At 43.9% G+C, this 19,955-nt stretch overlaps 62 non-coding genes and 28 pseudogenes across 62 annotated transcripts; all 90 read right to left on the bottom strand.

The window, feature by feature from the left end:
* Positions 1-31: 31 nt before the first annotated feature.
* On the bottom strand, positions 32-150 carry LOC131719062 (5S ribosomal RNA). The gene has a single exon (XR_009317958.1). It is a non-coding gene; the product is annotated as a 5S ribosomal RNA (ribosomal RNA).
* A 114-nt stretch (positions 151-264) lies between these two features.
* Positions 265-383, bottom strand: LOC131719061 (5S ribosomal RNA). The gene has a single exon (XR_009317957.1). It is a non-coding gene; the product is annotated as a 5S ribosomal RNA (ribosomal RNA).
* Positions 384-483: 100 nt separating this feature from the next.
* On the bottom strand, positions 484-602 carry LOC131719059 (5S ribosomal RNA). The gene has a single exon (XR_009317955.1). It is a non-coding gene; the product is annotated as a 5S ribosomal RNA (ribosomal RNA).
* Positions 603-702: 100 nt separating this feature from the next.
* On the bottom strand, positions 703-821 carry LOC131719058 (5S ribosomal RNA). Its single transcript, XR_009317954.1, has one exon. It is a non-coding gene; the product is annotated as a 5S ribosomal RNA (ribosomal RNA).
* Positions 822-935: 114 nt separating this feature from the next.
* LOC131719057 (5S ribosomal RNA) lies at positions 936-1,054 on the bottom strand. The gene has a single exon (XR_009317953.1). It is a non-coding gene; the product is annotated as a 5S ribosomal RNA (ribosomal RNA).
* Positions 1,055-1,168: 114 nt separating this feature from the next.
* Positions 1,169-1,287, bottom strand: LOC131719056 (5S ribosomal RNA). The gene has a single exon (XR_009317952.1). It is a non-coding gene; the product is annotated as a 5S ribosomal RNA (ribosomal RNA).
* A 100-nt stretch (positions 1,288-1,387) lies between these two features.
* LOC131719055 (5S ribosomal RNA) lies at positions 1,388-1,506 on the bottom strand. Its single transcript, XR_009317951.1, has one exon. It is a non-coding gene; the product is annotated as a 5S ribosomal RNA (ribosomal RNA).
* A 100-nt stretch (positions 1,507-1,606) lies between these two features.
* On the bottom strand, positions 1,607-1,725 carry LOC131711441 (5S ribosomal RNA). The gene has a single exon (XR_009313324.1). It is a non-coding gene; the product is annotated as a 5S ribosomal RNA (ribosomal RNA).
* Positions 1,726-1,839: 114 nt separating this feature from the next.
* LOC131717028 (5S ribosomal RNA) lies at positions 1,840-1,958 on the bottom strand. The gene has a single exon (XR_009315913.1). It is a non-coding gene; the product is annotated as a 5S ribosomal RNA (ribosomal RNA).
* A 100-nt stretch (positions 1,959-2,058) lies between these two features.
* Positions 2,059-2,177, bottom strand: LOC131719054 (5S ribosomal RNA). Its single transcript, XR_009317950.1, has one exon. It is a non-coding gene; the product is annotated as a 5S ribosomal RNA (ribosomal RNA).
* Positions 2,178-2,291: 114 nt separating this feature from the next.
* LOC131719053 (5S ribosomal RNA) lies at positions 2,292-2,410 on the bottom strand. Its single transcript, XR_009317949.1, has one exon. It is a non-coding gene; the product is annotated as a 5S ribosomal RNA (ribosomal RNA).
* A 100-nt stretch (positions 2,411-2,510) lies between these two features.
* LOC131719052 (5S ribosomal RNA) lies at positions 2,511-2,629 on the bottom strand. The gene has a single exon (XR_009317948.1). It is a non-coding gene; the product is annotated as a 5S ribosomal RNA (ribosomal RNA).
* Positions 2,630-2,729: 100 nt separating this feature from the next.
* On the bottom strand, positions 2,730-2,848 carry LOC131711729 (5S ribosomal RNA). Its single transcript, XR_009313617.1, has one exon. It is a non-coding gene; the product is annotated as a 5S ribosomal RNA (ribosomal RNA).
* A 100-nt stretch (positions 2,849-2,948) lies between these two features.
* On the bottom strand, positions 2,949-3,067 carry LOC131709893 (5S ribosomal RNA). The gene has a single exon (XR_009311757.1). It is a non-coding gene; the product is annotated as a 5S ribosomal RNA (ribosomal RNA).
* Positions 3,068-3,181: 114 nt separating this feature from the next.
* On the bottom strand, positions 3,182-3,300 carry LOC131720712 (5S ribosomal RNA). The gene has a single exon (XR_009319609.1). It is a non-coding gene; the product is annotated as a 5S ribosomal RNA (ribosomal RNA).
* A 100-nt stretch (positions 3,301-3,400) lies between these two features.
* On the bottom strand, positions 3,401-3,519 carry LOC131712581 (5S ribosomal RNA). The gene has a single exon (XR_009314472.1). It is a non-coding gene; the product is annotated as a 5S ribosomal RNA (ribosomal RNA).
* Positions 3,520-3,619: 100 nt separating this feature from the next.
* LOC131719051 (5S ribosomal RNA) lies at positions 3,620-3,738 on the bottom strand. The gene has a single exon (XR_009317947.1). It is a non-coding gene; the product is annotated as a 5S ribosomal RNA (ribosomal RNA).
* Positions 3,739-3,838: 100 nt separating this feature from the next.
* Positions 3,839-3,957, bottom strand: LOC131719050 (5S ribosomal RNA). The gene has a single exon (XR_009317946.1). It is a non-coding gene; the product is annotated as a 5S ribosomal RNA (ribosomal RNA).
* Positions 3,958-4,057: 100 nt separating this feature from the next.
* Positions 4,058-4,176, bottom strand: LOC131718659 (5S ribosomal RNA). The gene has a single exon (XR_009317555.1). It is a non-coding gene; the product is annotated as a 5S ribosomal RNA (ribosomal RNA).
* A 100-nt stretch (positions 4,177-4,276) lies between these two features.
* LOC131719048 (5S ribosomal RNA) lies at positions 4,277-4,395 on the bottom strand. The gene has a single exon (XR_009317944.1). It is a non-coding gene; the product is annotated as a 5S ribosomal RNA (ribosomal RNA).
* A 114-nt stretch (positions 4,396-4,509) lies between these two features.
* LOC131710476 (5S ribosomal RNA) lies at positions 4,510-4,628 on the bottom strand. The gene has a single exon (XR_009312348.1). It is a non-coding gene; the product is annotated as a 5S ribosomal RNA (ribosomal RNA).
* Positions 4,629-4,728: 100 nt separating this feature from the next.
* On the bottom strand, positions 4,729-4,847 carry LOC131719047 (5S ribosomal RNA). The gene has a single exon (XR_009317943.1). It is a non-coding gene; the product is annotated as a 5S ribosomal RNA (ribosomal RNA).
* A 100-nt stretch (positions 4,848-4,947) lies between these two features.
* On the bottom strand, positions 4,948-5,066 carry LOC131710782 (5S ribosomal RNA). The gene has a single exon (XR_009312664.1). It is a non-coding gene; the product is annotated as a 5S ribosomal RNA (ribosomal RNA).
* A 100-nt stretch (positions 5,067-5,166) lies between these two features.
* LOC131719046 (5S ribosomal RNA) lies at positions 5,167-5,285 on the bottom strand. Its single transcript, XR_009317942.1, has one exon. It is a non-coding gene; the product is annotated as a 5S ribosomal RNA (ribosomal RNA).
* A 114-nt stretch (positions 5,286-5,399) lies between these two features.
* LOC131710474 (5S ribosomal RNA) lies at positions 5,400-5,518 on the bottom strand. The gene has a single exon (XR_009312346.1). It is a non-coding gene; the product is annotated as a 5S ribosomal RNA (ribosomal RNA).
* Positions 5,519-5,618: 100 nt separating this feature from the next.
* Positions 5,619-5,737, bottom strand: LOC131719045 (5S ribosomal RNA). Its single transcript, XR_009317941.1, has one exon. It is a non-coding gene; the product is annotated as a 5S ribosomal RNA (ribosomal RNA).
* A 100-nt stretch (positions 5,738-5,837) lies between these two features.
* On the bottom strand, positions 5,838-5,956 carry LOC131710780 (5S ribosomal RNA). Its single transcript, XR_009312662.1, has one exon. It is a non-coding gene; the product is annotated as a 5S ribosomal RNA (ribosomal RNA).
* A 100-nt stretch (positions 5,957-6,056) lies between these two features.
* On the bottom strand, positions 6,057-6,175 carry LOC131709892 (5S ribosomal RNA). The gene has a single exon (XR_009311756.1). It is a non-coding gene; the product is annotated as a 5S ribosomal RNA (ribosomal RNA).
* A 114-nt stretch (positions 6,176-6,289) lies between these two features.
* On the bottom strand, positions 6,290-6,398 carry LOC131715903 (5S ribosomal RNA; annotated as a pseudogene).
* A 114-nt stretch (positions 6,399-6,512) lies between these two features.
* LOC131719044 (5S ribosomal RNA) lies at positions 6,513-6,631 on the bottom strand. Its single transcript, XR_009317940.1, has one exon. It is a non-coding gene; the product is annotated as a 5S ribosomal RNA (ribosomal RNA).
* Positions 6,632-6,745: 114 nt separating this feature from the next.
* On the bottom strand, positions 6,746-6,854 carry LOC131716038 (5S ribosomal RNA; annotated as a pseudogene).
* Positions 6,855-6,968: 114 nt separating this feature from the next.
* LOC131716461 (5S ribosomal RNA) lies at positions 6,969-7,077 on the bottom strand (annotated as a pseudogene).
* Positions 7,078-7,191: 114 nt separating this feature from the next.
* On the bottom strand, positions 7,192-7,310 carry LOC131713624 (5S ribosomal RNA; annotated as a pseudogene).
* Positions 7,311-7,422: 112 nt separating this feature from the next.
* On the bottom strand, positions 7,423-7,541 carry LOC131712463 (5S ribosomal RNA). Its single transcript, XR_009314354.1, has one exon. It is a non-coding gene; the product is annotated as a 5S ribosomal RNA (ribosomal RNA).
* Positions 7,542-7,655: 114 nt separating this feature from the next.
* Positions 7,656-7,774, bottom strand: LOC131712599 (5S ribosomal RNA). Its single transcript, XR_009314490.1, has one exon. It is a non-coding gene; the product is annotated as a 5S ribosomal RNA (ribosomal RNA).
* Positions 7,775-7,874: 100 nt separating this feature from the next.
* On the bottom strand, positions 7,875-7,993 carry LOC131719043 (5S ribosomal RNA). Its single transcript, XR_009317939.1, has one exon. It is a non-coding gene; the product is annotated as a 5S ribosomal RNA (ribosomal RNA).
* A 100-nt stretch (positions 7,994-8,093) lies between these two features.
* Positions 8,094-8,212, bottom strand: LOC131711682 (5S ribosomal RNA). The gene has a single exon (XR_009313570.1). It is a non-coding gene; the product is annotated as a 5S ribosomal RNA (ribosomal RNA).
* Positions 8,213-8,326: 114 nt separating this feature from the next.
* Positions 8,327-8,435, bottom strand: LOC131715120 (5S ribosomal RNA; annotated as a pseudogene).
* A 114-nt stretch (positions 8,436-8,549) lies between these two features.
* Positions 8,550-8,668, bottom strand: LOC131719042 (5S ribosomal RNA). Its single transcript, XR_009317938.1, has one exon. It is a non-coding gene; the product is annotated as a 5S ribosomal RNA (ribosomal RNA).
* Positions 8,669-8,782: 114 nt separating this feature from the next.
* LOC131710156 (5S ribosomal RNA) lies at positions 8,783-8,901 on the bottom strand. Its single transcript, XR_009312025.1, has one exon. It is a non-coding gene; the product is annotated as a 5S ribosomal RNA (ribosomal RNA).
* A 114-nt stretch (positions 8,902-9,015) lies between these two features.
* On the bottom strand, positions 9,016-9,124 carry LOC131716160 (5S ribosomal RNA; annotated as a pseudogene).
* A 100-nt stretch (positions 9,125-9,224) lies between these two features.
* Positions 9,225-9,343, bottom strand: LOC131719041 (5S ribosomal RNA). The gene has a single exon (XR_009317937.1). It is a non-coding gene; the product is annotated as a 5S ribosomal RNA (ribosomal RNA).
* A 97-nt stretch (positions 9,344-9,440) lies between these two features.
* On the bottom strand, positions 9,441-9,568 carry LOC131715274 (5S ribosomal RNA; annotated as a pseudogene).
* A 100-nt stretch (positions 9,569-9,668) lies between these two features.
* Positions 9,669-9,787, bottom strand: LOC131709974 (5S ribosomal RNA). Its single transcript, XR_009311838.1, has one exon. It is a non-coding gene; the product is annotated as a 5S ribosomal RNA (ribosomal RNA).
* Positions 9,788-9,887: 100 nt separating this feature from the next.
* On the bottom strand, positions 9,888-10,006 carry LOC131719040 (5S ribosomal RNA). Its single transcript, XR_009317936.1, has one exon. It is a non-coding gene; the product is annotated as a 5S ribosomal RNA (ribosomal RNA).
* Positions 10,007-10,106: 100 nt separating this feature from the next.
* LOC131719039 (5S ribosomal RNA) lies at positions 10,107-10,225 on the bottom strand. The gene has a single exon (XR_009317935.1). It is a non-coding gene; the product is annotated as a 5S ribosomal RNA (ribosomal RNA).
* Positions 10,226-10,325: 100 nt separating this feature from the next.
* On the bottom strand, positions 10,326-10,444 carry LOC131719037 (5S ribosomal RNA). The gene has a single exon (XR_009317933.1). It is a non-coding gene; the product is annotated as a 5S ribosomal RNA (ribosomal RNA).
* A 100-nt stretch (positions 10,445-10,544) lies between these two features.
* On the bottom strand, positions 10,545-10,653 carry LOC131715119 (5S ribosomal RNA; annotated as a pseudogene).
* A 114-nt stretch (positions 10,654-10,767) lies between these two features.
* On the bottom strand, positions 10,768-10,886 carry LOC131713961 (5S ribosomal RNA; annotated as a pseudogene).
* A 100-nt stretch (positions 10,887-10,986) lies between these two features.
* On the bottom strand, positions 10,987-11,105 carry LOC131719036 (5S ribosomal RNA). Its single transcript, XR_009317932.1, has one exon. It is a non-coding gene; the product is annotated as a 5S ribosomal RNA (ribosomal RNA).
* A 114-nt stretch (positions 11,106-11,219) lies between these two features.
* LOC131716125 (5S ribosomal RNA) lies at positions 11,220-11,328 on the bottom strand (annotated as a pseudogene).
* A 100-nt stretch (positions 11,329-11,428) lies between these two features.
* On the bottom strand, positions 11,429-11,547 carry LOC131713093 (5S ribosomal RNA). The gene has a single exon (XR_009314981.1). It is a non-coding gene; the product is annotated as a 5S ribosomal RNA (ribosomal RNA).
* A 114-nt stretch (positions 11,548-11,661) lies between these two features.
* On the bottom strand, positions 11,662-11,770 carry LOC131715118 (5S ribosomal RNA; annotated as a pseudogene).
* A 114-nt stretch (positions 11,771-11,884) lies between these two features.
* Positions 11,885-12,003, bottom strand: LOC131719035 (5S ribosomal RNA). The gene has a single exon (XR_009317931.1). It is a non-coding gene; the product is annotated as a 5S ribosomal RNA (ribosomal RNA).
* A 100-nt stretch (positions 12,004-12,103) lies between these two features.
* Positions 12,104-12,223, bottom strand: LOC131712534 (5S ribosomal RNA). The gene has a single exon (XR_009314425.1). It is a non-coding gene; the product is annotated as a 5S ribosomal RNA (ribosomal RNA).
* A 100-nt stretch (positions 12,224-12,323) lies between these two features.
* Positions 12,324-12,442, bottom strand: LOC131713191 (5S ribosomal RNA). Its single transcript, XR_009315075.1, has one exon. It is a non-coding gene; the product is annotated as a 5S ribosomal RNA (ribosomal RNA).
* A 100-nt stretch (positions 12,443-12,542) lies between these two features.
* On the bottom strand, positions 12,543-12,651 carry LOC131715616 (5S ribosomal RNA; annotated as a pseudogene).
* A 100-nt stretch (positions 12,652-12,751) lies between these two features.
* Positions 12,752-12,860, bottom strand: LOC131715723 (5S ribosomal RNA; annotated as a pseudogene).
* A 114-nt stretch (positions 12,861-12,974) lies between these two features.
* LOC131710450 (5S ribosomal RNA) lies at positions 12,975-13,093 on the bottom strand. Its single transcript, XR_009312322.1, has one exon. It is a non-coding gene; the product is annotated as a 5S ribosomal RNA (ribosomal RNA).
* A 100-nt stretch (positions 13,094-13,193) lies between these two features.
* On the bottom strand, positions 13,194-13,312 carry LOC131719034 (5S ribosomal RNA). The gene has a single exon (XR_009317930.1). It is a non-coding gene; the product is annotated as a 5S ribosomal RNA (ribosomal RNA).
* Positions 13,313-13,412: 100 nt separating this feature from the next.
* On the bottom strand, positions 13,413-13,531 carry LOC131711408 (5S ribosomal RNA). The gene has a single exon (XR_009313291.1). It is a non-coding gene; the product is annotated as a 5S ribosomal RNA (ribosomal RNA).
* Positions 13,532-13,645: 114 nt separating this feature from the next.
* LOC131714322 (5S ribosomal RNA) lies at positions 13,646-13,754 on the bottom strand (annotated as a pseudogene).
* A 100-nt stretch (positions 13,755-13,854) lies between these two features.
* On the bottom strand, positions 13,855-13,963 carry LOC131714321 (5S ribosomal RNA; annotated as a pseudogene).
* A 100-nt stretch (positions 13,964-14,063) lies between these two features.
* Positions 14,064-14,172, bottom strand: LOC131715699 (5S ribosomal RNA; annotated as a pseudogene).
* Positions 14,173-14,272: 100 nt separating this feature from the next.
* Positions 14,273-14,381, bottom strand: LOC131714320 (5S ribosomal RNA; annotated as a pseudogene).
* A 100-nt stretch (positions 14,382-14,481) lies between these two features.
* On the bottom strand, positions 14,482-14,600 carry LOC131710605 (5S ribosomal RNA). The gene has a single exon (XR_009312487.1). It is a non-coding gene; the product is annotated as a 5S ribosomal RNA (ribosomal RNA).
* A 114-nt stretch (positions 14,601-14,714) lies between these two features.
* On the bottom strand, positions 14,715-14,823 carry LOC131716499 (5S ribosomal RNA; annotated as a pseudogene).
* A 100-nt stretch (positions 14,824-14,923) lies between these two features.
* Positions 14,924-15,042, bottom strand: LOC131711625 (5S ribosomal RNA). The gene has a single exon (XR_009313511.1). It is a non-coding gene; the product is annotated as a 5S ribosomal RNA (ribosomal RNA).
* A 100-nt stretch (positions 15,043-15,142) lies between these two features.
* On the bottom strand, positions 15,143-15,272 carry LOC131714207 (5S ribosomal RNA; annotated as a pseudogene).
* A 97-nt stretch (positions 15,273-15,369) lies between these two features.
* LOC131713345 (5S ribosomal RNA) lies at positions 15,370-15,498 on the bottom strand (annotated as a pseudogene).
* A 114-nt stretch (positions 15,499-15,612) lies between these two features.
* On the bottom strand, positions 15,613-15,731 carry LOC131712402 (5S ribosomal RNA). Its single transcript, XR_009314295.1, has one exon. It is a non-coding gene; the product is annotated as a 5S ribosomal RNA (ribosomal RNA).
* A 114-nt stretch (positions 15,732-15,845) lies between these two features.
* On the bottom strand, positions 15,846-15,964 carry LOC131711398 (5S ribosomal RNA). Its single transcript, XR_009313281.1, has one exon. It is a non-coding gene; the product is annotated as a 5S ribosomal RNA (ribosomal RNA).
* A 100-nt stretch (positions 15,965-16,064) lies between these two features.
* Positions 16,065-16,183, bottom strand: LOC131719033 (5S ribosomal RNA). Its single transcript, XR_009317929.1, has one exon. It is a non-coding gene; the product is annotated as a 5S ribosomal RNA (ribosomal RNA).
* Positions 16,184-16,297: 114 nt separating this feature from the next.
* LOC131711397 (5S ribosomal RNA) lies at positions 16,298-16,416 on the bottom strand. Its single transcript, XR_009313280.1, has one exon. It is a non-coding gene; the product is annotated as a 5S ribosomal RNA (ribosomal RNA).
* A 100-nt stretch (positions 16,417-16,516) lies between these two features.
* LOC131715117 (5S ribosomal RNA) lies at positions 16,517-16,625 on the bottom strand (annotated as a pseudogene).
* Positions 16,626-16,725: 100 nt separating this feature from the next.
* On the bottom strand, positions 16,726-16,834 carry LOC131715456 (5S ribosomal RNA; annotated as a pseudogene).
* Positions 16,835-16,948: 114 nt separating this feature from the next.
* LOC131712346 (5S ribosomal RNA) lies at positions 16,949-17,067 on the bottom strand. Its single transcript, XR_009314241.1, has one exon. It is a non-coding gene; the product is annotated as a 5S ribosomal RNA (ribosomal RNA).
* Positions 17,068-17,181: 114 nt separating this feature from the next.
* Positions 17,182-17,310, bottom strand: LOC131713344 (5S ribosomal RNA; annotated as a pseudogene).
* Positions 17,311-17,410: 100 nt separating this feature from the next.
* LOC131715116 (5S ribosomal RNA) lies at positions 17,411-17,519 on the bottom strand (annotated as a pseudogene).
* Positions 17,520-17,619: 100 nt separating this feature from the next.
* Positions 17,620-17,728, bottom strand: LOC131715724 (5S ribosomal RNA; annotated as a pseudogene).
* A 100-nt stretch (positions 17,729-17,828) lies between these two features.
* Positions 17,829-17,947, bottom strand: LOC131719032 (5S ribosomal RNA). The gene has a single exon (XR_009317928.1). It is a non-coding gene; the product is annotated as a 5S ribosomal RNA (ribosomal RNA).
* A 100-nt stretch (positions 17,948-18,047) lies between these two features.
* Positions 18,048-18,166, bottom strand: LOC131712071 (5S ribosomal RNA). Its single transcript, XR_009313960.1, has one exon. It is a non-coding gene; the product is annotated as a 5S ribosomal RNA (ribosomal RNA).
* Positions 18,167-18,266: 100 nt separating this feature from the next.
* Positions 18,267-18,375, bottom strand: LOC131715114 (5S ribosomal RNA; annotated as a pseudogene).
* Positions 18,376-18,475: 100 nt separating this feature from the next.
* LOC131715645 (5S ribosomal RNA) lies at positions 18,476-18,584 on the bottom strand (annotated as a pseudogene).
* A 114-nt stretch (positions 18,585-18,698) lies between these two features.
* LOC131711624 (5S ribosomal RNA) lies at positions 18,699-18,817 on the bottom strand. Its single transcript, XR_009313510.1, has one exon. It is a non-coding gene; the product is annotated as a 5S ribosomal RNA (ribosomal RNA).
* A 100-nt stretch (positions 18,818-18,917) lies between these two features.
* Positions 18,918-19,036, bottom strand: LOC131719031 (5S ribosomal RNA). The gene has a single exon (XR_009317927.1). It is a non-coding gene; the product is annotated as a 5S ribosomal RNA (ribosomal RNA).
* Positions 19,037-19,136: 100 nt separating this feature from the next.
* Positions 19,137-19,255, bottom strand: LOC131711407 (5S ribosomal RNA). The gene has a single exon (XR_009313290.1). It is a non-coding gene; the product is annotated as a 5S ribosomal RNA (ribosomal RNA).
* Positions 19,256-19,369: 114 nt separating this feature from the next.
* LOC131719030 (5S ribosomal RNA) lies at positions 19,370-19,488 on the bottom strand. The gene has a single exon (XR_009317926.1). It is a non-coding gene; the product is annotated as a 5S ribosomal RNA (ribosomal RNA).
* Positions 19,489-19,602: 114 nt separating this feature from the next.
* Positions 19,603-19,721, bottom strand: LOC131711396 (5S ribosomal RNA). Its single transcript, XR_009313279.1, has one exon. It is a non-coding gene; the product is annotated as a 5S ribosomal RNA (ribosomal RNA).
* A 100-nt stretch (positions 19,722-19,821) lies between these two features.
* LOC131713651 (5S ribosomal RNA) lies at positions 19,822-19,940 on the bottom strand (annotated as a pseudogene).
* Between the last annotated feature and the right edge of the window lie 15 nt (positions 19,941-19,955).

Here is a 19,955-nt window from a genome sequence, read left to right as displayed (position 1 = left end):
CTCCTCAACACATTTCAATTGTAAAATGTAATGCCTGCAGCACTTGATATTCCCAGGTGGTCTCCCATCCAAGTACTAACCAAGCCCAACATTGCTTAGCTTCTGAGATCAGACGAGATCAGGCTTATTCAAGGTGGTGTGGCCGCAGGCGATTGCATTTCTGCTTTCATGACTTTTATGTTTAGTGAGCTGGGGGTGATTCCTCCAAAATTTCCTTTTGTCCTCCACACATTTCAATTGTAAAATGTAATTACAAAAATGTAATGCCTGCAGCACTTGATATTCCCAGGTGGTCTCCCATCCAAGTACTAACCAAGCCCAACATTGCTTAGCTTCTGAGATCAGACGAGATCAGGCTTATTCAAGGTGGTGTGGCCGCAGGCGTTTGCATTTCTGCTTTCATGACTTTTATGTTTAGTGAGCTGGGGGTGATTCCTCCAAAATTTCCTTTTGTCCTCCACACATTTCAATTGTAAAATGTAATGCCTGCAGCACTTGATATTCCCAGGTGGTCTCCCATCCAAGTACTAACCAAGCCCAACATTGCTTAGCTTCTGAGATCAGACGAGATCAGGCTTATTCAAGGTGGTGTGGCCGCAGGCGATTGCATTTCTGCTTTCATGACTTTTATGTTTAGTGAGCTGGGGGTGATTCCTCCAAAATTTCCTTTTGTCCTCCACACATTTCAATTGTAAAATGTAATGCCTGCAGCACTTGATATTCCCAGGTGGTCTCCCATCCAAGTACTAACCAAGCCCAACATTGCTTAGCTTCTGAGATCAGACGAGATCAGGCTTATTCAAGGTGGTGTGGCCGCAGGCGATTGCATTTCTGCTTTCATGACTTTTATGTTTAGTGAGCTGGGGGTGATTCCTCCAAAATTTCCTTTTGTCCTCCACACATTTCAATTGTAAAATGTAATTACAAAAATGTAATGCCTGCAGCACTTGATATTCCCAGGTGGTCTCCCATCCAAGTACTAACCAAGCCCAACATTGCTTAGCTTCTGAGATCAGACGAGATCAGGCTTATTCAAGGTGGTGTGGCCGCAGGCGATTGCTGTTCTGCTTTCATGACTTTTATGTTTAGTGAGCTGGGGGTGATTCCGCCAAAATTTCCTTTTGTCCTCCACACATTTTAATTGTAAAATGTAATTACAAAAATGTAATGCCTGCAGCACTTGATATTCCCAGGTGGTCTCCCATCCAAGTACTAACCAAGCCCAACATTGCTTAGCTTCTGAGATCAGACGAGATCAGGCTTATTCAAGGTGGTGTGGCCGCAGGCGATTGCATTTCTGCTTTCATGACTTTTATGTTTAGTGAGCTGGGGGTGATTCCTCCAAAATTTCCTTTTGTCCTCCACACATTTCAATTGTAACATGTAATGCCTGCAGCACTTGATATTCCCAGGTGGTCTCCCATCCAAGTACTAACCAAGCCCAACATTGCTTAGCTTCTGAGATCAGACGAGATCAGGCTTATTCAAGGTGGTGTGGCCGCAGGCGATTGCATTTCTGCTTTCATGACTTTTATGTTTAGTGAGCTGGGGGTGATTCCTCCAAAATTTCCTTTTGTCCTCCACACATTTCAATTGTAAAATGTAATGCCTGCAGCACTTGATATTCCCAGGTGGTCTCCCATCCAAGTACTAACCAAGCCCAACATTGCTTAGCTTCTGAGATCAGACGAGATCAGGCTTATTTAAGGTGGTGTGGCCGCAGGCGATTGCATTTCTGCTTTCATGACTTTTATGTTTAGTGAGCTGGGGGTGATTCCTCCAAAATTTCCTTTTGTCCTCCACACATTTCAATTGTAAAATGTAATTACAAAAATGTAATGCCTGCAGCACTTGATATTCCCAGGTGGTCTCCCATCCAAGTACTAACCAAGCCCAACATTGCTTAGCTTCTGAGATCAGACGAGATCAGGCTTATTCAATGTGGTGTGGCCGCAGGCGATTGCTGTTCTGCTTTCATGACTTTTATGTTTAGTGAGCTGGGGGTGATTCCTCCAAAATTTCCTTTTGTCCTCCACACATTTCAATTGTAAAATGTAATGCCTGCAGCACTTGATATTCCCAGGTGGTCTCCCATCCAAGTACTAACCAAGCCCAACATTGCTTAGCTTCTGAGATCAGACGAGATCAGGCTTATTCAAGGTGGTGTGGCCGCAGGCGATTGCATTTCTGCTTTCATGACTTTTATGTTTAGTGAGCTGGGGGTGATTCCTCCAAAATTTCCTTTTGTCCTCCACACATTTCAATTGTAAAATGTAATTACAAAAATGTAATGCCTGCAGCACTTGATATTCCCAGGTGGTCTCCCATCCAAGTACTAACCAAGCCCAACATTGCTTAGCTTCTGAGATCAGACGAGATCAGGCTTATTCAAGGTGGTGTGGCCGCAGGCGAATGCATTTCTGCTTTCATGACTTTTATGTTTAGTGAGCTGGGGGTGATTCCTCCAAAATTTCCTTTTGTCCTCCACACATTTCAATTGTAAAATGTAATGCCTGCAGCACTTGATATTCCCAGGTGGTCTCCCATCCAAGTACTAACCAAGCCCAACATTGCTTAGCTTCTGAGATCAGACGAGATCAGGCTTATTCAAGGTGGTGTGGCCGCAGGCGATTGCATTTCTGCTTTCATGACTTTTATGTTTAGTGATCTGGGGGTGATTCCTCCAAAATTTCCTTTTGTCCTCCACACATTTCAATTGTAAAATGTAATGCCTGCAGCACTTGATATTTCCAGGTGGTCTCCCATCCAAGTACTAACCAAGCCCAACATTGCTTAGCTTCTGAGATCAGACGAGATCAGGCTTATTCAAGGTGGTGTGGCCGCAGGCGATTGCTGTTCTGCTTTCATGACTTTTATGTTTAGTGAGCTGGGGGTGATTCCTCCAAAATTTCCTTTTGTCCTCCACACATTTCAATTGTAAAATGTAATGCCTGCAGCACTTGATATTCCCAGGTGGTCTCCCATCCAAGTACTAACCAAGCCCAACATTGCTTAGCTTCTGAGATCAGACGAGATCAGGCTTATTCAAGGTGGTGTGACCGCAGGCGATTGCATTTCTGCTTTCATGACTTTTATGTTTAGTGAGCTGGGGGTGATTCCTCCAAAATTTCCTTTTGTCCTCCACACATTTCAATTGTAAAATGTAATTACAAAAATGTAATGCCTGCAGCACTTGATATTCCCAGGTGGTCTCCCATCCAAGTACTAACCAAGCCCAACGTTGCTTAGCTTCTGAGATCAGACGAGATCAGGCTTATTCAAGGTGGTGTGGCCGCAGGCAATTGCTGTTCTGCTTTCATGACTTTTATGTTTAGTGAGCTGGGGGTGATTCCTCCAAAATTTCCTTTTGTCCTCCACACATTTCAATTGTAAAATGTAATGCCTGCAGCACTTGATATTCCCAGGTGGTCTCCCATCCAAGTACTAACAAAGCCCAACATTGCTTAGCTTCTGAGATCAGACGAGATCAGGCTTATTCAAGGTGGTGTGGCCGCAGGCGATTGCATTTCTGCTTTCATGACTTTTATGTTTAGTGAGCTGGGGGTGATTCCTCCAAAATTTCCTTTTGTCCTCCACACATTTCAATTGTAAAATGTAATGCCTGCAGCACTTGATATTCCCAGGTGGTCTCCCATCCAAGTACTAACCAAGCCCAACATTGCTTAGCTTCTGAGATCAGACGAGATCAGGCTTATTCAAGGTGGTGTGGCCGCAGGCGATTGCATTTCTGCTTTCATGACTTTTATGTTTAGTGAGCTGGGGGTGATTCCTCCAAAATTTCCTTTTGTCCTCCACACATTTCAATTGTAAAATGTAATGCCTGCAGCACTTGATATTCCCAGGTGGTCTCCCATCCAAGTACTAACCAAGCCCAACATTGCTTAGCTTCTGAGATCAGACGAGATCAGGCTTATTCAAGGTGGTGTGGCCGCAGGCGATTGCATTTCTGCTTTCATGACTTTTATGTTTAGTGAGCTGGGGGTGATTCCTCCAAAATTTCCTTTTGTCCTCCACACATTTCAATTGTAAAATGTAATGCCTGCAGCACTTGATATTCCCAGGTGGTCTCCCATCCAAGTACTAACCAAGCCCAACTTTGCTTAGCTTCTGAGATCAGACGAGATCAGGCTTATTCAAGGTGGTGTGGCCGCAGGCGATTGCATTTCTGCTTTCATGACTTTTATGTTTAGTGAGCTGGGGGTGATTCCTCCAAAATTTCCTTTTGTCCTCCACACATTTCAATTGTAAAATGTAATGCCTGCAGCACTTGATATTCCCAGGTGGTCTCCCATCCAAGTACTAACCAAGCCCAACATTGCTTAGCTTCTGAGATCAGACGAGATCAGGCTTATTCAAGGTGGTGTGGCCGCAGGCGATAGCATTTCTGCTTTCATGACTTTTATGTTTAGTGAGCTGGGGGTGATTCCTCCAAAATTTCCTTTTGTCCTCCACACATTTCAATTGTAAAATGTAATTACAAAAATGTAATGCCTGCAGCACTTGATATTCCCAGGTGGTATCCCATCCAAGTACTAACCAAGCCCAACATTGCTTAGCTTCTGAGATCAGACGAGATCAGGCTTATTCAAGGTGGTGTGGCCGCAGGCGATTGCATTTCTGCTTTCATGACTTTTATGTTTAGTGAGCTGGGGGTGATTCCTCCAAAATTTCCTTTTGTCCTCCACACATTTCAATTGTAAAATGTAATGCCTGCAGCACTTGATATTCCCAGGTGGTCTCCCATCCAAGTACTAACCAAGCCCAACATTGCTTAGCTTCTGAGATCAGACGAGATCAGGCTTATTCAAGGTGGTGTGGCCGCAGGCGATTGCATTTCTGCTTTCATGACTTTTATGTTTAGTGATCTGGGGGTGATTCCTCCAAAATTTCCTTTTGTCCTCCACACATTTCAATTGTAAAATGTAATGCCTGCAGCACTTGATATTCCCAGGTGGTCTCCCATCGAAGTACTAACCAAGCCCAACATTGCTTAGCTTCTGAGCTCAGACGAGATCAGGCTTATTCAAGGTGGTGTGGCCGCAGGCGATTGCTGTTCTGCTTTCATGACTTTTATGTTTAGTGAGCTGGGGGTGATTCCTCCAAAATTTCCTTTTGTCCTCCACACATTTCAATTGTAAAATGTAATGCCTGCAGCACTTGATATTCCCAGGTGGTCTCCCATCCAAGTACTAACCAAGCCCAACATTGCTTAGCTTCTGAGATCAGACGAGATCAGGCTTATTCAAGGTGGTGTGGCCGCAGGCGATAGCATTTCTGCTTTCATGACTTTTATGTTTAGTGAGCTGGGGGTGATTCCTCCAAAATTTCCTTTTGTCCTCCACACATTTCAATTGTAAAATGTAATTACAAAAATGTAATGCCTGCAGCACTTGATATTCCCAGGTGGTATCCCATCCAAGTACTAACCAAGCCCAACATTGCTTAGCTTCTGAGATCAGACGAGATCAGGCTTATTCAAGGTGGTGTGGCCGCAGGCGATTGCATTTCTGCTTTCATGACTTTTATGTTTAGTGAGCTGGGGGTGATTCCTCCAAAATTTCCTTTTGTCCTCCACACATTTCAATTGTAAAATGTAATGCCTGCAGCACTTGATATTCCCAGGTGGTCTCCCATCCAAGTACTAACCAAGCCCAACATTGCTTAGCTTCTGAGATCAGACGAGATCAGGCTTATTCAAGGTGGTGTGGCCGCAGGCGATTGCATTTCTGCTTTCATGACTTTTATGTTTAGTGATCTGGGGGTGATTCCTCCAAAATTTCCTTTTGTCCTCCACACATTTCAATTGTAAAATGTAATGCCTGCAGCACTTGATATTCCCAGGTGGTCTCCCATCGAAGTACTAACCAAGCCCAACATTGCTTAGCTTCTGAGCTCAGACGAGATCAGGCTTATTCAAGGTGGTGTGGCCGCAGGCGATTGCTGTTCTGCTTTCATGACTTTTATGTTTAGTGAGCTGGGGGTGATTCCTCCAAAATTTCCTTTTGTCCTCCACACATTTCAATTGTAAAATGTAATGCCTGCAGCACTTGATATTCCCAGGTGGTCTCCCATCCAAGTACTAACCAAGCCCAACATTGCTTAGCTTCTGAGATCAGACGAGATCAGGCTTATTCAAGGTGGTGTGACCGCAGGCGATTGCATTTCTGCTTTCATGACTTTTATGTTTAGTGAGCTGGGGGTGATTCCTCCAAAATTTCCTTTTGTCCTCCACACATTTCAATTGTAAAATGTAATTACAAAAATGTAATGCCTGCAGCACTTGATATTCCCAGGTGGTCTCCCATCCAAGTACTAACCATGCCCAACATTGCTTAGCTTCTGAGATCAGGCTTATTCAAGGTGGTGTGGCCGCAGGCGATTGCAGTTCTGCTTTCATGACTTTTATGTTTAGTGAGCTGGGGGTGATTCCTCCAAAATTTCCTTTTGTCCTCCACACATTTCAATTGTAAAATGTAATTACAAAAACGTAATGCCTGCAGCACTTGATATTCCCAGGTGGTCTCCCATCCAAGTACTAACCAAGCCCAACATTGCTTAGCTTCTGAGATCAGACGAGATCAGGCTTATTCAAGGTGGTGTGGCCGCAGGCGATTGCATTTCTGCTTTCATGACTTTTATGTTTAGTGAGCTGGGGGTGATTCCTCCAAAATTTCCTTTTGTCCTCCACACATTTCAATTGTAAAATGTAATTACAAAAATGTAATGCCTGCATCACTTGATATTCCCAGGTGGTCTCCCATCCAAGTACTAACCAAGCCCAACATTGCTTAGCTTCTGAGATCAGGCTTATTCAAGGTGGTGTGGCCGCAGGCGATTGCATTTCTGCTTTCATGACTTTTATGTTTAGTGAGCTGGGGGTGATTCCTCCAAAATTTCCTTTTGTCCTCCACACATTTCAATTGTAAAATGTAATTACAAAAATGTAATGCCTGCAGCACTTAATATTCCCAGGTGGTCTCCCATCCAAGTACTAACCAAGCCCAACATTGCTTAGCTTCTGAGATAAGGCTTATTCAAGGTGGTGTGGCTGCAGGCGATTGCATTTCTGCTTTCATGACTTTTATGTTTAGTGAGCTGGGGGTGATTCCTCCAAAATTTCCTTTTGTCCTCCACACATTTCAATTGTAAAATGTAATTACAAAAAAGTAATGCCTGCAGCACTTGATATTCCCAGGTGGTCTCCCATCCAAGTACTAACCAAGCCCAACATTGCTTAGCTTCTGAGAACAGACGAGATCAGGCTTATTCAAGGTGGTGTGGCCGGAGGCGATTGCATTTCTGCTTTCATGACTTTTATGTTTAGTGAGCTGGGGGTGATTCCTCCAAAATTTCCTTTTGTCCCACACATTTCAATTGTAAAATGTAATTACAAAAACGTAATGCCTGCAGCACTTGATATTCCCAGGTGGTCTCCCATCCAAGTACTAACCAAGCCCAACACTGCTTAGCTTCTGAGAACAGACGAGATCAGGCTTATTCAAGGTGGTGTGGCCGCAGGCGATTGCATTTCTGCTTTCATGACGTTTATGTTTAGTGAGCTGGGGGTGATTCCTCCAAAATTTCCTTTTGTCCTCCACACATTTCAATTGTAAAATGTAATTACAAAAATGTAATGCCTGCAGCACGTGATATTCCCAGGTGGTCTCCCATCCAAGTACTAACCAAGCCCAACACTGCTTAGCTTCTGAGATCAGACGAGATCAGGCTTATTCAAGGTGGTGTGGCCGCAGGCGATTGCATTTCTGCTTTCATGACTTTTATGTTTAGGGAGCTGGGGGTGATTCCTCCAAAATTTCCTTTTGTCCACCACACATTTCAATTGTAAAATGTAATGCCTGCAGCACTTGATATTCCCAGGTGGTCTCCCATCCAAGTACTAACCAAGCCCAACATTGCTTAGCTTCTGAGATCAGACGAGATCAGGCTTATTCAAGGTGGTGTGGCCGCAGGCGATTGCATTTCTGCTTTCATGACTTTTATGTTTAGTGAGCTGGGGGTGATTCCTCCAAAATTTCCTTTTGTCCTCCACACATTTCAATTGTAAAATGTAATGCCTGCAGCACTTGATATTCCCAGGTGGTCTCCCATCCAAGTACTAACCAAGCCCAACATTGCTTAGCTTCTGAGATCAGACGAGATCTGGCTTATTCAAGGTGGTGTGGCCGCAGGCGATTGCATTTCTGCTTTCATGACTTTTATGTTTAGTGAGCTGGGGGTGATTCCTCCAAAATTTCCTTTTGTCCTCCACACATTTCAATTGTAAAATGTAATTACAAAAATGTAATGCCTGCAGCACTTGATATTCCCAGGTGGTCTCCCATCCAAGTACTAACCAAGCCCAACATTGCTTAGCTTCTGAGATCAGGCTTATTCAAGGTGGTGTGGCCGCAGGCGATTGCATTTCTGCTTTCATGACTTTTATGTTTAGTGAGCTGGGGGTGATTCCTCCAAAATTTCCTTTTGTCCTCCACACATTTCAATTGTAAAATGTAATTACAAAAATGTAATGCCTGCAGCACTTGATATTCCCAGGTGGTCTCCCATCCAAGTACTAACCAAGCCCAACATTGCTTAGCTTCTGAGATCAGACGAGATCAGGCTTATTCAAGGTGGTGTGGCCGCAGGCGATTGCAGTTCTGCTTTCATGACTTTTATGTTTAGTGAGCTGGGGGTGATTCCTCCAAAATTTCCTTTTGTCCTCCACACATTTCAATTGTAAAATGTAATTACAAAAATGTAATGCCTGCAGCACTTGATATTCCCAGGTGGTCTCCCATCCAAGTACTAACCAAGCCCAACATTGCTTAGCTTCTGAGATCAGACGAGATCAGGCTTATTCAAGGTGGTGTGGCCACAGGCGATTGCTTTTCTGCTTTCATGACTTTTATGTTTAGTGAGCTGGGGGTGATTCCTCCAAAATTTCCTTTTGTCCTCCACACATTTCAATTGTAAAATGTAATTACAAAAATGTAATGCCTGCAGCACTTGATATTCCCAGGTGGTCTCCCATCCAAGTACTAACCAAGCACAACATTGCTTAGCTTCTGAGATCAGGCTTATTCAAGGTGGTGTGGCCGCAGGCGATTGCATTTCTGCTTTCATGACTTTTATGTTTAGTGAGCTGGGGGTGATTCCTCCAAAATTTCCTTTTGTCCTCCACACATTTCAATTGTAAAATGTAATGCCTGCAGCACTTGATATTCCCAGGTGGTCTCCCATCCAAGTACTAACCAAGCCCAACATTGCTTAGCTTCTGAGATCAGACGAGATCAGGCTTATTCAAGGTGGTGTGGCCGCAGGCGATTGCATTTTTGCTTTCATGACTTTTATGTTTAGTGAGCTGGGGGTGATTCCTCCAAAATTTCCTTTTGTCCACACATTTCAATTGTAAAATGTAATGCCTGCAGCACTTGATATTCCCAGGTGGTCTCCATCCAAGTACTAACCAAGCCCAACATTGCTTAGCTTCTGAGATCAGAAGAGATCAGGCGAGATCAGGCTTATTCAAGGTGGTGTGGCCGCAGGCGATTGCATTTCTGCTTTCATGACTTTTATGTTTAGTGAGCTGGGGGTGATTCCTCCAAAATTTCCTTTTGTCCTCCACACATTTCAATTGTAAAATGTAATGCCTGCAGCACTTGATATTCCCAGGGGGTCTCCCATCCAAGTACTAACCAAGCCCAACATTGCTTAGCTTCTGAGATCAGACGAGATCAGGCTTATTCAAGGTGGTGTGACCGCAGGCGATTGCATTTCTGCTTTCATGACTTTTATGTTTAGTGAGCTGGGGGTGATTCCTCCAAAATTTCCTTTTGTCCTCCACACATTTCAATTGTAAAATGTAATGCCTGCAGCACTTGATATTCCCAGGTGGTCTCCCATCCAAGTACTAACCAAGCCCAACATTGCTTAGCTTCTGAGATCAGACGAGATCAGGCTTATTCAAGGTGGTGTGGCCGCAGGCGATTGCATTTCTGCTTTCATGACTTTTATGTTTAGTGAGCTGGGGGTGATTCCTCCAAAATTTCCTTTTGTCCTCCACACATTTCAATTGTAAAATGTAATGCCTGCAGCACTTGATATTCCCAGGTGGTCTCCCATCCAAGTACTAACCAAGCCCAACATTGCTTAGCTTCTGAGATCAGACGAGATCAGGCTTATTCAAGGTGGTGTGGCCGCAGGCGATTGCATTTCTGCTTTCATGACTTTTATGTTTAGTGAGCTGGGGGTGATTCCTCCAAAATGTCCTTTTGTCCTCCACACATTTCAATTATAAAATGTAATGCCTGCAGCACTTGATATTCCCAGGTGGTCTCCCATCCAAGTACTAACCAAGCCCAACATTGCTTAGCTTCTGAGATCAGACGAGATCAGGCTTATTCAAGGTGGTGTGGCCGCAGGCGATTGCATTTCTGCTTTCATGACTTTTATGTTTAGTGAGCTGGGGGTGATTCCTCCAAAATTTCCTTTTGTCCTCCACACATTTCAATTGTAAAATGTAATGCCTGCAGCACTTGATATTCCCAGGTGGTCTCCCATCCAAGTACTAACCAAGCCCAACATTGCTTAGCTTCTGAGATCAGGCTTATTCAAGGTGGTGTGGCCGCAGGCGATTGCATTTCTGCTTTCATGACTTTTATGTTTAGTGAGCTGGGGGTGATTCCTCCAAAATTTCCTTTTGGCCTCCACACATTTCAATTGTAAAATGTAATTACAAAAATGTAATGCCTGCAGCACTTGATATTCCCAGGTGGTCTCCCATCCAAGTACTAACCAAGCCCAACATTGCTTAGCTTCTGAGATCAGACGAGAGCGGGCTTCTTCAAGGTGGTGTGGCCGCAGGCTATTGCATTTCTGCTTTCATGACTTTTATGTTTAGTGAGCTGGGGGTGATTCCTCCAAAATTTCCTTTTGTCCTCCACACATTTCAATTGTAAAATGTAATGCCTGCAGCACTTGATATTCCCAGGTGGTCTCCCATCCAAGTACTAACCAAGCCCAACATTGCTTAGCTTCTGAGATCAGACGAGATCAGGCTTATTCAAGGTGGTGTGGCCGCAGGCGATTGCGTTTCTGCTTTCATGACTTTTATGTTTAGTGAGCTGGGGGTGATTCCTCCAAAATTTCCTTTTGTCCTCCACACATTTCAATTGTAAAATGTAATTACAAAAATGTAATGCCTGCAGCACTTGATATTCCCAGGTGGACTCCCATCCAAGTACTAACCAAGCCCAACATTGCTTAGCTTCTGAGATCAGGCTTATTCAAGGCAGTGTGGCCGCAGGCTATTGCATTTCTGCTTTCATGACTTTTATGTTTAGTGAGCTGGGGGTGATTCCTCCAAAATTTCCTTTTGTCCTCCACACATTTCAATTGTAAAATGTAATGCCTGCAGCACTTGATATTACAAGGTGGTCTCCCATCCAAGTACTAATCAAGCCCAACATTGCTTAGCTTCTGAGATCAGACGAGATCAGGCTTATTCAAGGTGGTGTGGCCGCAGGCGATTGCATTTCTGCTTTCATGACTTTTATGTTTAGTGAGCTGGGGGTGATTCCTCCAAAATTTCCTTTTGTCCTCCACACATTTCAATTGTAAAATGTAATTACAAAAATGTAATGCCTGCAGCACTTGATATTCCCAGGTGGTCTCCCATCCAAGTACTAACCAAGCCCAACATTGCTTAGCTTCTGAGATCAGGCTTATTCAAGGTGGTGTGGCCGCAGGCGATTGCATTTCTGCTTTCATGACTTTTATGTTTAGTGAGCTGGGGGTGATTCCTCCAAAATTTCCTTTTGTCCTCCACACATTTCAATTGTAAAATGTAATTACAAAAATGTAATGCCTGCAGCACTTGATATTCCCAGGTGGTCTCCCATCCAAGTACTAACCAAGCCCAACATTGCTTAGCTTCTGAGATCAGACGAGATCAGGCTTATTCAAGGTGGTGTGGCCGCAGGCGATTGCATTTCTGCTTTCATGACTTTTATGTTTAGTGAGCTGGGGGTGATTCCTCCAAAATTTCCTTTTGTCCTCCACACATTTCAATTGTAAAATGTAATGCCTGCAGCACTTGATATTCCCAGGTGGTCTCCCCATCCAAGTACTAATCAAGCCCAACATTGCTTAGCTTCTGAGATCAGACGAGATCAGGCTTATTCAAGGTGGTGTGGCCGCAGGCGATTGCATTTCTGCTTTCATGACTTTTATGTTTAGTGAGCTGGGGGTGATTCCTCCAAAATTTCCTTTTGTCCTCCACACATTTCAATTGTAAAATGTAATGCCTGCAGCACTTTTTATTCCCAGGTGGTCTCCCATCCAAGTACTAACCAAGCCCAACATTGCTTAGCTTCTGAGATCAGACGAGATCAGGCTTATTCAAGGTGGTGTGGCTGCAGGCGATTGCATTTCTGCTTTCATGACTTTTATGTTTAGTGAGCTGGGGGTGATTCCTCCAAAATTTCCTTTTGTCCTCCACACATTTCAATTGTAAAATGTAATGCCTGCAGCACTTGATATTCCTAGGCGGTCTCCCATCCAAGTACTAACCAAGCCCAACATTGCTTAGCTTCTGAGATCAGGCTTATTCAAGGTGGTGTGGCCGCAGGCGATTGCATTTCTGCTTTCATGACTTTTATGTTTAGTGAGCTGGGGGTGATTCCTCCAAAATTTCCTTTTGTCCTCCACACATTTCAATTGTAAAATGTAATGCCTGCAGCACTTGATATTCCCAGGCGGTCTCCCATCCAAGTACTAACCAAGCCCAACATTGCTTAGCTTCTGAGATCAGGCTTATTCAAGGTGGTGCGGCCGCAGGCGATTGCATTTCTGCTTTCATGACTTTTATGTTTAGTGAGCTGGGGGTGATTCCTCCAAAATTTCCTTTTGTCCTCCACACATTTCAATTGTAAAATGTAATTACAAAAATGTAATGCCTGCAGCACTTGATATTCCCAGGTGGTCTCCCATCCAAGTACTAACCAAGCCCAACATTGCTTAGCTTCTGAGATCAGGCGAGATCAGGTTTATTCAAGGTGGTGTGGCCGCAGGCGATTGCATTTCTGCTTTCATGACTTTTATGTTTAGTGAGCTGGGGGTGATTCCTCCAAAATTTCCTTTTGTCCTCCACACATTTCAATTGTAAAATGTAATGCCTGCAGCACTTGATATTCCCAGGTGGTCTCCCATCCAAGTACTAACCAAGCCCAACATTGCTTAGCTTCTGAGATCAGACGAGATCAGGCTTATTCAAGGTGGTGTGGCCGCAGGCGATTGCATTTCTGCTTTCATGACTTTTATGTTTAGTGAGCTGGGGGTGAATCCTCCAAAATTTCCTTTTGTCCTCCACACATTTCAATTGTAAAATGTAATGTCTGCAGCACTTGATATTCCCAGGTGGTCTCCCATCCAAGTACTATCCAAGCCCAACATTGCTTAGCTTCTGAGATCAGACGAGATCAGGCTTATTCAAGGTGGTGTGGCCGCAGGCGATTGCATTTCTGCTTTCATGACTTTTATGTTTAGTGAGCTGGGGGTGATTCCTCCAAAATTTCCTTTTGTCCTCCACACATTTCAATTGTAAAATGTAATTACAAAAATGTAATGCCTGCAGCACTTGATATTCCCAGGTGGTCTCCCATCCAAGTACTAACCAAGCCCAACATTGCTTAGCTTCTGAGATCAAGCTTATTCAATGTGGTGTGGCCGCAGGCGATTGCATTTTTGCTTTCATGACTTTTATGTTTAGTGAGCTGGGGGTGATTCCTCCAAAATTTCCTTTTGTCCTCCACACATTTCAATTGTAAAATGTAATGCCTGCAGCACTTGATATTCCCAGGTGGTCTCCCATCCAAGTACTAACCAAGCCCAACATTGCTTAGCTTCTGAGATCAAGCTTATTCAATGTGGTGTGGCCGCAGGCGATTGCATTTTTGCTTTCATGACTTTTATGTTTAGTGAGCTGGGGGTGATTCCTCCAAAATTTCCTATTGTCCTCCACACATTTCAATTGTAAAATGAAATGCCTGCAGCACTTGATATTCCCAGGTGGTCTCCCATCCAAGTACTAAACATGCCCAACATTGCTTAGCTTCTGAGATCAAGCTTATTCAATGTGGTGTGGCCGCAGGCGATTGCATTTTTGCTTTCATGACTTTTATGTTTAGTGAGCTGGGGGTGATTCTTCCAAAATTTCCTTTTGTCCTCCACACATTTCAATTGTAAAATGTAATGCCTGCAGCACTTGATATTCCCAGGTGGTCTCCCATCCAAGTACTAACCAAGCCCAACATTGCTTAGCTTCTGAGATCAAGCTTATTCAATGTGGTGTGGCCGCAGGCGATTGCATTTTTGCTTTCATGACTTTTATGTTTAGTGAGCTGGGGGTGATTCCTCCAAAATTTCCTTTTGTCCTCCACACATTTCAATTGTAAAATGTAATGCCTGCAGCACTTGATATTCCCAGGTGGTCTCCCATCCAAGTACTAACCAAGCCCAACACTGCTTAGTTTCTGAGATCAGACGAGATCAGGCTTATTCAAGGTGGTGTGGCCGCAGGCGATTGCATTTCTGCTTTCATGACTTTTATGTTTAGTGAGCTGGGGGTGATTCCAACAAAATTTCCTTTTGTCCTCCACACATTTCAATTGTAAAATGTAATTACAAAAATGTAATGCCTGCAGCACTTGATATTCCCAGGTGGTATCCCATCCATGTACTAACCAAGCCCAACACTGCTTAGCTTCTGAGATCAGACTTATTCAAGGTGGTGTGGCCGCAGGCGATTGCATTTCTGCTTTCATGACTTTTATGTTTAGTGAGCTGGGGGTGATTCCTCCAAAATTTCCTTTTGTCCTCCACACATTTCAATTGTAAAATGTAATGCCTGCAGCACTTGATATTCCCAGGTGGTCTCCCATCCAAGTACTAACCAAGCCCAACATTGCTTAGCTTCTGAGATCAGGCGAGATCAGGCTTATTCAAGGTGGTGTGGCCGCAGGCGATTGCATTTCTGCTTTCATGACTTTTATGTTTAGGGAGCTGGGGGTGATTCCTCCAAAATTTCCTTTTGTCCTCCACACATTTCAATTGTAAAATGTAATGCCTGCAGCACTTGATATTCCCAGGTGGTCTCCCCATCCAAGTACTAATCAAGCCCAACATTGCTTAGCTTCTGAGATCAGACGAGATCAGGCGAGATCAGGCTTATTCAAGGTGGTGTGGCCGCAGGCGATTGCATTTCTGCTTTCATGACTTTTATGTTTAGTGAGCTGGGGGTGATTCCTCCAAAATTTCCTTTTGTCCTCCACTTTCAATTGTAAAATGTAATGCCTGCAGCACTTGATATTCCCAGGTGGTCTCCCATCCAAGTACTAACCAAGCCCAACATTGCTTAGCTTCTGAGATCAGACGAGATCAGGCGAGATCAGGCTTATTCAAGGTGGTGTGGCCGCAGGCGATTGCATTTCTGCTTTCATGACTTTTATGTTTAGTGAGCTGGGGGTGATTCCTCCAAAATTTCCTTTTGTCCTCCACACAATTCAATTGTAAAATGTAATTACAAAAATGTAATGCCTGCAGCACTTGATATTCCCAGGTGGTCTCTCATCCAAGTACTAACCAAGCCCAACATTGCTTAGCTTCTGAGATCAGACGAGATCAGGCTTATTCAAGGTGGTGTGGCCGCAGGCGATTGCATTTCTGCTTTCATGACTTTTATGTTTAGTGAGCTGGGGGTGATTCCTCCAAAATTTCCTTTTGTCCTCCACACATTTCAATTGTAAAATGTAATTACAAAAATGTAATGCCTGCAGCACTTGATATTCCCAGGTGGTCTCCCATCCAAGTACTAACCAAGCCCAACATTGCTTAGCTTCTGAGATCAGACGAGATCAGGCTTATTCAAGGTGGTGTGGCCGCAGCCGATTGCATTTCTGCTTTCATGACTTTTATGTTTAGTGAGCTGGGGGTGATTCCTCCAAAATTTCCTTTTGTCCTCCACACATTTCAATTGTAAAATGTAATGCCTGCAGCACTTGATATTCCCAGGTGGTCTCCCATCCAAGTACTAACCAAGCCCAACATTGCTTAGCTTCTGAGATCAGACGAGATCAGGCTTATTCAAGGTGGTGTGGCCGCAGGCGATTGCATTTCTGCTTTCATGACTTTTATGTTTAGGGAGCTGGGGGTGATTCCTCCAAAATTTCCTTTTGGCCTCCACACATTTCAATTGTAAAATGTAATTACAAAAATGTAATGCCTGCAGCACTTGATATTCCCAGGTGGTCTCCCATCCAAGTACTAACCAAGCCCAACATTGCTTAGCTTCTGAGATCAGACGAGATCAGGCTTATTCAAGGTGGTGTGGCCGCAGCCGATTGCATTTCTGCTTTCATGACTTTTATGTTTAGTGAGCTGGGGGTGATTCCTCCAAAATTTCCTTTTGTCCTCCACACATTTCAATTGTAAAATGTAATGCCTGCAGCACTTGATATTCCCAGGTGGTCTCCCATCCAAGTACTAACCAAGCCCAACATTGCTTAGCTTCTGAGATCAGGCTTATTCAAGGTGGTGTGGCCGCAGGCGATTGCATTTCTGCTTTCATGACTTTTATGTTTAGGGAGCTGGGGGTGATTCCTCCAAAATTTCCTTTTGTCCTCCACACATTTCAATTGTAAAATGTAATGCCTGCAGCACTTGATATTCCCAGGTGGTCTCCCATCCAAGTACTAACCAAGCCCAACATTGCTTAGCTTCTGAGATCAGGCTTATTCAAGGTGGTGTGGCCGCAAGCGATTGCATTTCTGCTTTCATGACTTTTATGTTTAGTGAGCTGGGGGTGATTCCTCCAAAATTTCCTTTTGTCCTCCACACATTTCAATTGTAAAATGTAATTACAAAAATGTAATGCCTGCAGCACTTGATATTCCCAGGTGGTCTCCCATCCAAGTACTAACCAAGCCCAACATTGCTGAGCTTCTGAGATCAGACGAGATCAGGCTTATTCAAGGTGGTGTGGCCGCAGGCGATTGCATTTCTGCTTTCATGACTTTTATGTTTAGGGAGCTGGGGGTGATTCCTCCAAAATTTCCTTTTGTCCTCCACACATTTCAATTGTAAAATGTAATTACAAAAATGTAATGCCTGCAGCACTTGATATTCCCAGGTGGTCTCCCATCCAAGTACTAACCAAGCCCAACATTGCTTAGCTTCTGAGATCAGACGAGATCAGGCGAGATCAGGCTTATTCAAGGTGGTGTGGCCGCAGGCGATTGCATTTCTGCTTTCATGACTTTTATGTTTAGTGAGCTGGGGGTGATTCCTCCAAAATTTCCTTTTGTCCTCCACACATTTCAATTGTAAAATGTAATGCCTGCAGCACTTGATATTCCCAGGTGGTCTCCCATCCAAGTACTAACCAAGCCCAACATTGCTTAGCTTCTGAGATCAGGCTTATTCAAGGTGGTGTGGCCGCAGGCGATTGCTTTTCTGCTTTAATGACTTTTATGTTTAGTGAGCTGGGGGTGATTCCTCCAAAATTTCCCTTTGGCCTCCACACATTTCAATTGTAAAATGTAATGCCTGCAGCACTTAATTTTCCCAGGTGGTCTCCCATCCAAGTACTAACCAAGCCCAACATTGCTTAGCTTCTGAGATCAGGCTTATTCAAGGTGGTGTGGCCGCAGGCGATTGCATTTCTGCTTTCATGACTTTTATGTTTAGTGAGCTGGGGGTGATTCCTCCAAAATTTCCTTTTGTCCTCCACACATTTCAATTGTAAAATGTAATGCCTGCAGCACTTGATATTCCCAGGTGGTCTCCCATCCAAGTACTAACCAAGCCCAACATTGCTTAGCTTCTGAGATCAGACGAGATCAGGCTTATTCAAGGTGGTGTGGCCGCAGGCGATTGCATTTATGCTTTCATGACTTTTATGTTTAGTGAGCTGGGGGTGATTCCTCCAAAATTTCCTTTTGTCCTCCACACATTTCAATTGTAAAATGTAATGCCTGCAGCACTTGATATTCCCAGGTGGTCTCCCATCCAAGTACTAACCAAGCCCAACATTGCTTAGCTTCGGAGATCAGACGAGATCAGGCTTATTCAAGGTGGTGTGGCTGCAGGCGATTGCATTTCTGCTTTCATGACTTTTATGTTTAGTGAGCTGGGGGTGATTCCTCCAAAATTTCCTTTTGTCCTCCACACATTTCAATTGTAAAATGTAATGCCTGCAGCACTTGATATTCCCAGGTGGTCTCCCATCCAAGTACTAACCAAGCCCAACATTGCTTAGCTTCTGAGATCAGGCTTATTCAAGGTGGTGTGGCCGCAGGCGATTGCATTCCTGCTTTCATGACTTTTATGTTTAGTGAGCTGGGGGTGATTCCTCCAAAATTTCCTTTTGTCCTCCACACATTTCAATTGTAAAATGTAATGCCTGCAGCACTTGATATTCCCAGGTGGTCTCCCATCCAAGTACTAACCAAGCCCAACATTGCTTAGCTTCTGAGATCAGGCTTATTCAAGGTGGTGCGGCCGCAGGCGATTGCATTTCTGCTTTCATGACTTTTATGTTTAGTGAGCTGGGGGTGATTCCTCCAAAATTTCCTTTTGTCCTCCACACATTTCAATTGTAAAATGTAATTACAAAAATGTAATGCCTGCAGCACTTGATATTCCCAGGTGGTCTCCCATCCAAGTACTAACCAAGCCCAACATTGCTTAGCTTCTGAGATCAGGCGAGATCAGGCTTATTCAAGGTGGTGTGGCCGCAGGCGATTGCATTTCTGCTTTCATGACTTTTATGTTTAGTGAGCTGGGGGTGATTCCTCCAAAATTTCCTTTTGTCCTCCACACATTTCAATTGTAAAATGTAATGCCTGCAGCACTTGATATTCCCAGGTGGTCTCCCATCCAAGTACTAACCAAGCCCAACATTGCTTAGCTTCTGAGATCAGACGAGATCAGGCTTATTCAAGGTGGTGTGGCCGCAGGCGATTGCATTTCTGCTTTCATGACTTTTATGTTTAGTGAGCTGGGGGTGAATCCTCCAAAATTTCCTTTTGTCCTCCACACATTTCAATTGTAAAATGTAATGTCTGCAGCACTTGATATTCCCAGGTGGTCTCCCATCCAAGTACTATCCAAGCCCAACATTGCTTAGCTTCTGAGATCAGACGAGATCAGGCTTATTCAAGGTGGTGTGGCCGCAGGCGATTGCATTTCTGCTTTCATGACTTTTATGTTTAGTGAGCTGGGGGTGATTCCTCCAAAATTTCCTTTTGTCCTCCACACATTTCAATTGTAAAATGTAATTACAAAAATGTAATGCCTGCAGCACTTGATATTCCCAGGTGGTCTCCCATCCAAGTACTAACCAAGCCCAACATTGCTTAGCTTCTGAGATCAGACGAGATCAGGCTTATTCAAGGTGGTGTGGCCGCAGGCGACTGCATTTCTGCTTTCATGACTTTTATGTTTAGTGAGCTGGGGGTGATTCCTCCAAAATTTCCTTTTGTCCTCCACACATTTCAATTGTAAAATGTAATTACAAAAATGTAATGCCTGCAGCACTTGATATTCCCAGGTGGTCTCCCATCCAAGTACTAACCAAGCCCAACATTGCTTAGCTTCTGAGATCAGACGAGATCAGGCTTATTCAAGGTGGTGTGGCCGCAGCCGATTGCATTTCTGCTTTCATGACTTTTATGTTTAGTGAGCTGGGGGTGATTCCTCCAAAATTTCCTTTTGTCCTCCACACATTTCAATTGTAAAATGTAATGCCTGCAGCACTTGATATTCCCAGGTGTTCTCCCATCCAAGTACTAACCAAGCCCAACATTGCTTAGCTTCTGAGATCAGACGAGATCAGGCTTATTCAAGGGGGTGTGGCCACAGGCGATTGCATTTCTGCT

Source organism: Acipenser ruthenus, chromosome 44 (assembly GCF_902713425.1).
Source record: "Acipenser ruthenus chromosome 44, fAciRut3.2 maternal haplotype, whole genome shotgun sequence".
NCBI lineage: Eukaryota > Metazoa > Chordata > Actinopteri > Acipenseriformes > Acipenseridae > Acipenser > Acipenser ruthenus.
Note: the sequence above shows the minus strand (reverse complement) of the source record. Positions and strands in the feature narration are given on the sequence as shown.